The sequence below is a fragment of the Oryctolagus cuniculus genome, chromosome 15 (assembly GCF_964237555.1).
Source record: "Oryctolagus cuniculus chromosome 15, mOryCun1.1, whole genome shotgun sequence".
Taxonomy (NCBI): Eukaryota; Metazoa; Chordata; class Mammalia; order Lagomorpha; family Leporidae; genus Oryctolagus; species Oryctolagus cuniculus.
The window spans coordinates 22,309,204-22,320,617 of record NC_091446.1 but is presented as its reverse complement, the minus strand read 5'-3'; positions in this window follow the sequence as shown (position 1 = coordinate 22,320,617).

Sequence of the window (11,414 nt, the reverse complement as noted above, 5' to 3'; positions counted from 1 at the left end):
TACTTAATCCTTACTGCCATGAATTTCAGGTATCATTAAGTATTAATAAATAAGAAACAGTAAGAACAATAAGGAACCAAATCTTTTTTAAGATTTATTTATTTATTTGAAAATCAGAGTTATACAGAGAAAGGAGAGGCAGAGAGTTCTTCCATCCGATGGTTCACTCTCCAATTGGCCACAACAACTAGAGCTGTGTTGATCCGAAGCCAGGAGCCAGAAGCTTCTTCTGGGTCTCCCATGTGGGTGCAGGGGCCCAAGGACTTGGGCCATCTTCCACTGCTTTCACAGGCCATAGCAGAGAGCTGGATCGGAAGTGGAGCAGCTGGGTCTCGAACCAGCTCGCACATGGGATGCTGGCACTTCAGGCCAGGGCGTTAACCCTCTGTGCCACAGCACTGGCCCCAGGTACCAAATCTTTACATCATATTTATCTATTATGAATACTGGGATTGGGTCCTGCAAATATTGATTGTAGGACAAGTTGTTTCCTCTTTTATACAAAAAAAATTAAAAGCACAAAAACTTTAACTTCTAGAACAAATGGAAAATCTCCCTTTTTTCTTCCAACATCATAGAGTTTATTCAGTCAACAATATTTTTTATGTTTACCAGGACTGCTATGGATTTTGGTTCTTCTGACACTGCTAAAACTAAGTGAGATAAAAAGGACAAGCATAGAAAGCACTGACACACATAGTGATTACACATGCCCTTTCCTGCTTATTCGGAAATCCCAACACTGTTACTGAGTAGATATTCCAGTTAATAGTCATGTTTAATTTCTATCTTCAATCCTCTAAACAGTCCCAAGTATTTTTTTTCTTCGTACATTTTTTTAATCAATCTACATAGTCATTTTGTCTACTCATTCCCCAAAATGTTATAAAGAAGCTCAGTTTTGAGCTTACCCTAGAAGCTGCTTTCCTAATACTACTACCTGATCATAGTACTAGACACACTAACGTTTTTAAATGGTTTTACTGTTATTTGATCACTATGACACTATGATCACTATTTGATCACTAAGACACTAAAATTTAGAAATATCATTGTGTTCTAATTACTACTTTAGTGAATCCTTGTAGTTTTGATCTATCTCATGCTAGTTATCTCATCCAAAATTTACAGGAAAATTCAAGTGGCCATAAAAAACATTATAAATACATGCAGCTTTTATCAATAACGAGAACTTTATTGCTTCTCTTATTTTGTGTGGCAAGTAATCATTAAAATTAAACCTTTGATCAAATCAAACAGGATAATTCATCTTGGGCTGGATCTCACATCCAGAAGTGACTCATGAACAGTAATATGGCTCACACTTTTGGGCTAAAAAATAACATAGTGTTAATGGAAAGATCACAGTAATTAAGCAGAAGCCAAGCCATGGAAATCTTTAATCACTCACAGATTCATAGGCAAAGATAATGAAGGAATCCTAACTATCATGAATATTCCATATTAAGCTTTAATTATCAGGGCAGGACTCTGGGCCTTGATGATATTTTAATGAAAGTTAGGATGATGTCTTAATTTAGCACTATTCATTTAAAAGCTCATTAGCAACAATATTCAACAATGCAACAAGACTCTCCAAAAAAAAGCCACTGGAGTTGCATACATGGAAGCTGTATTTTCAAGAGTGCATACATCTTTTTTGTTATACAATAATGGGTTCTTTGCTAATTTGTCCTCTTTATTGTGATATGGGAAATTGACAGTTTACTCCATTTTGAGACAAAAGACTATTTGTTACTCAGTACAAGGGATGTTTTGGATCCCACGAGTCTGGAAGGCCATTTTCAGATGATGAAGTCCAGCGAGGTCCACTGCCTTGGAGACTTCAGAAAATCACTTACTTAGCTTTACATATCACACACACTTTAACATTTCATTATCTTGTTTTAAATAGTAATATAGTGACCGGAGGCAGCCAAGAGTCAACGCTATCTTCAAAATTGAGTGAAACAAAATTGTTAGTGACCTCAGATGTGTGATTAACACACACACACACACACACCCCAAATAACATAAAACCCTTACTGGTTTTTATAGGTATAGCAGTAATTTCTATTGTACTTATTAGAGGAAAGGAAGCATAGGTTACTATTAAGAGAAGGAACTGATGATCTGTTCAGTATTTTCAGGGAAAAAAAAAACTACCTTTGGTCTACGATATATAAGCTTTTGCCCTTTTAAATTCTTCCTCTGAAATGTTCAGACAGCATTTGATTTTTAAATTGCATTACTGTGGACTTTCATTATTCATGGTGAATATATTAAAGGTAGCTGCTATTAAAGTTTCTTTTCATATATATTGAAAAGGAAATGAATTGCAACCATATTAGAGCTGTTTTAATGTTCCCTAAGCAAATTATTTGCACATTTGATGGTACACCATCAATATATAACTTCTGCACTGATTTTATTCAGCATGAGTAAGAGAGGTAGTGGTGTATTTTTTAATTATAGCAACATGAACCCTCCTTAAATATCCAGGAGAAAAAAATGCATGATTTCATGATTCTATGTGACACGAGTAATATGGGAATAACTATTCTTTTCTTATTAATAATTGCTATTTCTGTATGGGAGATAGATTGAGAATCTTATCTGGAGATTATACTTTTAAGTAGTCAGATTAAAAGCAGTTATGAAATAGCTTTTCAAGTCTCCATGCAATTGGAGCTCATTCGCAGCCGCAGCCCATTTCCATCATAATAAGATCTAAGAAGTGAGTGCAAGGGGAGAAAGAGATGACTCAGCCCTTGATACAATGTGGAATTGTTCTCTACAGTAATACCTGTAAGGTTTTATCCAGCCCGCTAAGACATCCAGATCTCATGACCTCATTATTTTTAACTTAAAAGTCTGTTTCCTAATAGCATTAGTGAGTGTTCTACCAAACCCTTTCTCTCCCATTAATAAGTAAAAAGAAAGCAGTATTTTGGGAAACTAAAGCATGAAGGAAAATTGGCACTCAGATCCCAGGCCTTATTGCAAAGCAGTACTTGAAGTTACACAAATGCTTTTCTTATCCCAACTCAATGATGTTGGATAGAATAAGTGTTATTTAAAAGAGGAACTGAGACGGAAGGAAGAAATGGAGGAATCTGAAAAGTGGCTTGTATGGTCTTTGTGAAGGGTCCTGAATACATATTGGCTGTACAAGGATGTGTATCTGTTCTTGAAATTTTCCAATGGAAAAGATCACTTCTCTTTGATGCGGAAATAAAATTGAATGTGTCATGTTCCCTATCATTGCTTCTGCATATCATAAGAGGATTTATATTCACTTCCATAAATTAGTTCCTGTTTGCCTTGCATTGGAAATTAAGTCATTGAGAAAATAAAGCAGCAGAAAGTAACTTTGAAAACTATTCAAGACTGACAGAATGTCTTCCTGCAGGACTTGTTAAAGGCCCATCATGGCCAAGGCACATTCTGTGAATATTTTATTGTTTCATTGAGTAATCGCTAGTGTTAATTATAGAAAACAATAAGCTATTCAACATCCTCCATAAACTTCAGTAGATTTGAACACCCAGTTTCTCAGAACTACGGTGATCAGCATTGTATATGCTGAGAGACCCTGAGTACCAGAGTGCTATACAGGAAGCAGGAGAAATGGGGAATGAAGAGGTAGGAGAGAGATCTGGGTAGGGGCATCAACAATGACTGACTCTCTATTACAAACATTTTAGGTGATGTCAACCGTAAGTAGGCTAAGATTTGCGTTTTGAAATTTTGAGTTTAAATTTCATATAATTTTATAATTTTACAGTATAATGTGTCTGGGAAAAACGCATTTGGCACATGTGATGAATCCCTACAAAGATTATAAAACTAACCAAAAGCAGACAGTAATGCCAGTGAGATGGCAGAACAGGAGATTCCAGCCTCTGTTCCCTTCCCTACCCCCAACAATCTATTCACAATTACTTATGGTCGAAAGGATCTCGGGGAGCTCTAGAGCACAATGAAGAAGGTGGAGTCATCATGTGGAACACAGTAAACGAGAGCAGCCACGTAGAAAAGCATCACAAAAATGTTTACCTCATACCTTAGTATGGCACAGTTAAACAGGAAGCAGAAATCCCCTTGAGAGTGACTTTCCTGTATGGAGTAAAAGCAGAACCAAGGGAAACCAGGCAGCCTTCCTTGCCCCTGTAGGTTTCCAGGGGCTTTGCCACTGAGGACTGATGGTTTTCACCAGCACATACTTCAGTTGACAGAGCTTTCTAGATACCACACTGCTTTGTCTCCTTGATACAGGCAGGCAGATAGGATCAAATCAATTAGATTTGTTAGCTAGAAGACCACACGCTCCACCATGCCCCCTGTATGATCTCACACCCCTACCTGACCTCACCTGTATGCCCACCTGCCAATCAGACTATCTAACCACTCACCTTTGGGAGTAAATAAAAGGCCGGGACCAAGGCGGGCCCTTCCCTTGTTGCACTGCAGCTCTGGGCACCAGGCCTTACAGCTCTGCCCTGCCTCTGCTTTCTTGCCACTATGCTTGTGGCACTCGGCCTGCTCGCTGCCTAGTGTAGACCCAACTTAGATTCTACACTTCTTTCTCCCCTAATTAAAGCCCTCACTTTCTTATGCATCTCTCTCACTGCATAAAACCCTTAAAAACAACTTACTATGCTGTCTGGTCTATTTGGGCCAGTATTCAGAATTCCTCTCTGAATATATAGCAAAAACCAAATAAGATAATTAATGTTGAGATTATTAACAAGGCAGGATGAGTTCTTCCTCACTCAGAAGCTGAGGCACTGCAGTTAGAGCCACTGAATCTCCCTTGCAGGTCAACAAGTGGTAGAAACTGGCTCAGCCCTCAATACCATGATCTGCACCCTAGAGCTGGCCAGACCTCAAAACCAATGACACCATTGCATCTTACTCAAACAACACCCTTACACTTCCTACACGTAAGTCTTTTCTAACAAAAGCCAGTACTTAAAATCTAAGAAATATGACTGTTCCTTCAAATGTATAGACCCCAATGCAATACCCCAAAGAACACGAAAAATCAGGATAAGACAATGGCCAAAAAAAAAAAAAAAGATGCAGATATAAAATTCAATGAAATGAGGAAAAATGCATAAACAAATTGAGTAGCTCAATAGATAGAAATCATGAAAAAATCAGAACAAGCTAAAGATAAAATGAATAAAATAAAAATAGAAGGAATTAACAGCAGACAATGATCAGCCAGAAGAATCAGTAAGCCTGAAGACAAGTCATCAGAAATTATTCAATAAGAAATGAAGAAAATACTAAAAATAGCGAAAAAAAAATCTGCAGGGTTTGTGTGATCCCATCCAAGACACAAATACTCATATTATGGAATTCTAAGAGGGAGAGACAAAAAGGGGTGGGATATTTATTTTAAAAGATACAGATAGTTTCCCCAAACTGAGTGAGATGGAAAAAAAACAGTTTCAAGCAGTTTAATGGACGCCAAACAGATTGATAATAAAGAAACCTACAGTCAGACACACATGTAATTTAACTGTTAAAGTCAAACACAAATAGAGACTCATGAAACCAGCAAGAGAAAAATTCAGTCAATTAAGAATTTAGATTTCTCAGAAAAATATCGCAGTCAAGGAGTGAATGGGGTAATGTAGTCAGAGCACTAAAAAAAATTACTGCCAAATAAGGTAAAATAAACGCTGAAATGTTTCTTTAAGACTAAATCAAAGATAATCTCCTCCCCAGGCAAACAAAACAGAGAGTGTGTCATCCCAGGCCTTCTTTATCAGAAACACTCAAGGAGATTCTTCATATTGAAGCAAAAACACATGAAGAAGAGCAAGACCACAGGCAAAGGTGTTCTCCTGGTAAAGTATTACCAGGAGAAATGAACCATTCTGATGAAGTTTCAGCAGCATCTTTTGAATAAAATGAGTCAGTAACTAAGGAAATGTACCTAATTATAATGAGTGTTTATAATTGGTTTCCACAGTCTTGAAAATTATATTCCTCTCAGTTCAGAGAAGGTTATCAAGAGTGAGAGTCAGCATGTGTAACAAATAATTTGGACATCGACCACTTGAAAACGATGCCAGTTCACAGTGCTTGAGTGAGGTTACTGACAATTATTAACTAATCAGATAACACTGCTGTCACCGCAAATGCAAGGAAGCTCAGTCAACAACGCATATTTGTAACAGGACTCCATATGCTAGGGGCTTTTCTGGCCATGTAAGAGAAATTACTTGCCTTCATAGATCTGATATTTTTAGAGAAAATAGACTACACAGGTAAAATAAGAAAAACACTTGACATATTGAAAATTGATGAACACAATTTCAAGAGATGTAAGAATAAAGAATTGGAATTTACCTTCCTAAGTAAAAAATGCTACAAAATATATGAAGCTTTATCAGACATCACACAATGGGAATCTCAAGACTGTGACTTCTGAAGTGATTAAAAAAGATAATCCATGCAAAAGAGAACCAAAAGAGAGCAGAACAGCTATACTTGTATCACATCAATAGAACTTAGGCAAAAAAAAAAAAAAATCCTCTAAAAACAGAAAAAGGATATTACACTAACAAAAGGATCAATTCAGAAATAGGATGTAGCATTTAGAAATAGATGACAGCTCCTCAAAATACTCACTAAATTAATGTGTAAAAGCAAGGCATGGATTTCAAAATTATGTGCCTTCCCAAGACCAATTTTTTTTTATTTTTTTTATTATTTTTTGACAGGCAGAGTGGACAGTGACAGAGACAGAGAGAAAGTCTTCCTTTACCATTGATTCACTCTCCGAAGCCAGGAGCTTCTCCTGGTCTCCCATGCAGGTGCAGGGCCCAAGCACTTGGGCCATCCTCCACTGCACTCCTGGGCCACAGCAGAGAGCTGGCCTGGAAGAGGAGCAACTGGGACAGAATTCGGCGCCCCGACCGGGACTAGAACCTGGTGTGCTGGCGTCACAGGTGGAGGATTAGCCTATTGAGCCGTGGCGCTGGCCCAAGACCAATATTTTAATTCCCTTTTTCCATAAACTGCATGAAGTATCAATATTAATACATCTAATATTGGAGCAAATACTTCTATAAAGCAAATACCAGTTACTTTGAAGCAAGATCAGTTGCAATACAAAACTGGAGTTCAATAGTCCAGTTTCAGCAAAGCAAGGGATCAACCAAACAGAATATCAATAAGAAAACAATAGACAAACTATATTCTAGACCCACATTACTTCAAAGACATAGAATCCAGGCCATTTAATAGCTGCAAAATACACATTTTCTTCCACTGCACAGAAAACTTCAGAATACGTGACAAGTTAGGCTGCAAAACATATCTTAAACTTAAGAAGATAAGAATGTTATCAACTATCACTTTTAACTCCCACAAGATAATACAAAAAAATAAGTTCCAGAAAGCATTTCAGATAACTCTCATGTACATGTAATAAAAGTATCTTTGAAGAACAAAATTAGTGAAGAAATTAAAGGCAAATATTTTAAATTTCTAGAGACAAATGAGAATGTCAGCAAATATACCATGGCAATACTAAATTCCATTGGGATACCACAGAAGCAGTTCTAAGAGTGAAGTTTATGGCAATACACACACACATAAAAGAAATCCCCAGTACATATATGTTGTACTTCAAACAACTAGAACAATAAGAATAAACTTATTCTTAGGTGTTTAAATTTAATGTTAAATGTAAGAGTGGGAATAAGAGATGGAGGAGATGTACAAGTTGGGACATGATCAATCAGACTTGCCCCAAATGGTAGAGTTAGAAATGTGCCAGGGATTCCAATACAATCCCATCAAGATTGCATGTACCAATGCCATCTCACTAGTCCAAGTGATCAATTTCTGTTCACAATTGATCACACTGATAGGTCTAACAGTCAAAGGGATCACATAAACAAGACTAGTGTCTACAAATACTAACAATAGAATAAAAAAGGGAGAGAAGGATCCAACATGGGAAGTGAGATACACAGCAAACCCATAGAATGGCAGATGTCCTAAACAGCACTCTGGCCTCAGAATCAGCCCTTAAGGCATGCAGATATGGCTGAAGAGCCCATGAGAGTATTTTAGGCATGGAAAGCCAAGATACTCTGGCAGGGAAAAAAAAAAAAAAAAAAAACAAAACTATATGAAAGAACTCTGCGGGTGAGATCCCAGTGGAAAGAACAGGCCATCAATGGAGGAGGTACCCTTCTCTGAAGGGAGGAGAGAACTTCCACTTTGACTATGACCTTGTCTGAATAAGATCGAAGTCAGCAAACTCAAAAGGCTTCCATAGCCTTAGCAACTCATGACAAGAGCCTAGGGAGATTTCTGACGCCATAAACAAGGGTGTCAAATTGTTAAGTCAACAACAGGAGTCACTGTGTACTTACTTCTCATGTGGGATCTCTGTCTTTATGTGTTGTCCAATGTGAAGTAATGCTATAACTAGTACTCAAACAGTATTTTACACTTCATGTTCTGTGTGGGTGCAAACTGATGCAATCTTTACTTAATATATACTAAATCGATCTTCTGTATATAAAGAGAATTGAAAATGAATCTTGATGTGAATGGAATGGGAGAGGGAGCAGGAGATGTCAGGGTTGCGGATGGGAGGGAAATTATGGGAGGGAAAAGCCATTGTAATCCATAAACTGCACTTTGATATTTATATTTACTAAATAAATGTTTAAAAAAAGGAAAATAATGATCAGAGCATAAACAAATGAAATATACTAGAAAAACAACACTGAGTGTAGAAAAAACATTTGACTAAATTCACTTGTCTCTCAAAAATTCACAACAAATTATGGATAGAGGGAAAGTACCTTAACATGATCAAGTGCATAAATGACAAAGCCACAACTAACAGTGATGAAAAATTGAAAGGCTTTCCTCTGAGATTCAGAGTAAGAATGTCTACTTTTACTATTTTTATTCAACATATTGCTAGAATCGATGCCAGAGTAATTAAACAAGAAATAGAATTTCAAACTCAAAATAAGTTACATGATCTCAATTTACAGATGATATGATCTTATGTACATAAAGCTTAGACTCCTCTACCCAATGTGTGAGAATTTATAAATTCAATTGTTGCAATATACAAAAAGTGGTAATGTTTCTATACATTGATAGTGAACTATCTGAAACTTCAATTAAAATGCCATTCATAATAACTACAAAAATAAAACATTTAGGAATAAATTGAACCAAAAGTGAAATCTATACATTCACAACTTTGAAACTTTGACTAAAAACAGTGAAGACAGAAGTAAATGCAAAGCTATCAGCAACTCATTTATTAAAAATTAATATTGTTAAAATGTCCATATTACTTGAAGAAATCTACAGAGCCGACTCAATCCCCAAGAAAATACCAGTGAGATTCTTCCCAGAAAATAAAATCTTAAATTTGTATAGACCAAATAAGAACCCAAATAACCAAAGTCATCTTAAACAAAAACAAAGCTGGAAGAAAACATTACCTGGTTTCAAAAAATACTAAAAAGCTACAATTACAAAAACAGCACACTGCTGGCACAAAAACAGACACAGAGACCAGTGGAACAAAACAAACAGCCCAGAAGTAGATCCATGTATTCACAGCAGGTGACTTTTTTTTTTTTTTTTTTTTTTTTACAAAGAATCCAAACACACAATAGGAAAAGGACAATCTCTTTAATAACTGGCATAGGAAAAACTGAATACTCACATGAAGAATGACATCTGACCCTTAATCTAGCCAAAATACATTAAAACTTTAAACTTCGAAAGGACTAGGGAGACCACTCTATGACATGAGTCAAGGTAATGATTTTCTGGGTGTGACCCTGAAAAAAAAAGACAATAAAAGCAAATACAGACAAAGGAAACAACAGAGTGGATGGACAAGCTGCCTTTGTTCGCAGATGACACAGTTGTCCATGAAGGTTTCAAACAATAGTAACTATAACTATAGAAATTGCTTCACAAATTTATCACAAATTCAATATTTTTGAGAGTCTATCCTACCACACATACTAGGCTCATAGTGTTCATACGTTAAAATATTTGTATCTTCAGGGCCGGTGCTGTGGCTCACTTGGTTAAACCTCCACCTGTGGCGCCAGCACCCATATGGGCACCGGGTTCTAGTCTTGGTTGCTCCTCTTCCAGTCCAGCTCTCTGCTGTGGCCCAGGAGGGCAGTGGAGAATGGCCTGGGTGCTTAGGCCTCTGCACCCACTTGGGAGACCAGGAAGAATCACCTGGCTCCTGGCTTCGGATCGGCGCAGCGCGCCTTGCTGTAGCAGCCATGTGGGGGGGGTGAACCAACGGAAGGAAGACTTTTCTCTCTGTCTCTCTCTTTCACTGTCTATAACTCTACCTGTCAAATAATAATAAAAAGAAAGAGTAAAAAAATATATGTGTCATCGAGATATCATAGTTGAATTACTCCTATATTAAAGAGAAGAAATGAAATGGAATCTTCAGAGAATCGAACAATTTGTCAATGAGCACACACTCAGCCAAAAAAAGAACTGTGATTAATTTCAGGCCTCTCTCACTTCAGAATGTGTTCATCCCCTACCCACCTCCCCTGTCATCCTCATGCAATTGAAAATAATCATATTATACATATAGTTATTCAGATTTGCCTGCTTCTAAATTAAAATACCAATTTAGGTTGGGAATGTGAACAAAAACAGGAAGAACAAGTTAGAGATGTTAGGACTGAATTATTTAAATATGACCATCTTCAAATGCCATATGTAGAATACTAAATTCAGGATTTATAAACTTTCTAAAAAGTTTGATTGGCAAAAACTCCAATGTTCAAATCTTTTATTTAAAATAAATATTTGAGAGACAGAGGCGGGGCAGGGGAAGACTAGCATGTGATAAAATATATGAAAATAGAATACAATTATCTCTACAAAAAAATTCCATTCTATATTGTACCAGATATGCTTTTAGTATGCTATTAAATGAGATTTTTAAAATATCATATAATTCTTCCCCTTGTATTCAACTCATTTTTATCACCCAATGTAGTTTTCTATGGTATATGTCCTTTTGAGGGTGTGTTTTTATCTTCATCCCCAAGTAGTCTCTGAGTGGGTATAAAAAAGAATACTGACATAGGCAACTTGGAGGACAAGGTCAACAAATGTCCTTATGGTGAGTATCAAAGAAAAAATCATAATACATGTGATTTTGTTTTGCCATAAAGGTATACATAAAAGTTCATCGGAATTGTCAAGATTTTTTCTATGGTTTCTGCCCTTTTTAAAAGTCTGGCTATTTTAAGCTAAATAGAATGTTACAGACATAAGGCCATGAAGGTGAGAAGCCTTTGAAAAGAATGGCCAATTTGTTTGAGTCAATTTTTGGTGGCACATACTTTATGTATAAAGCT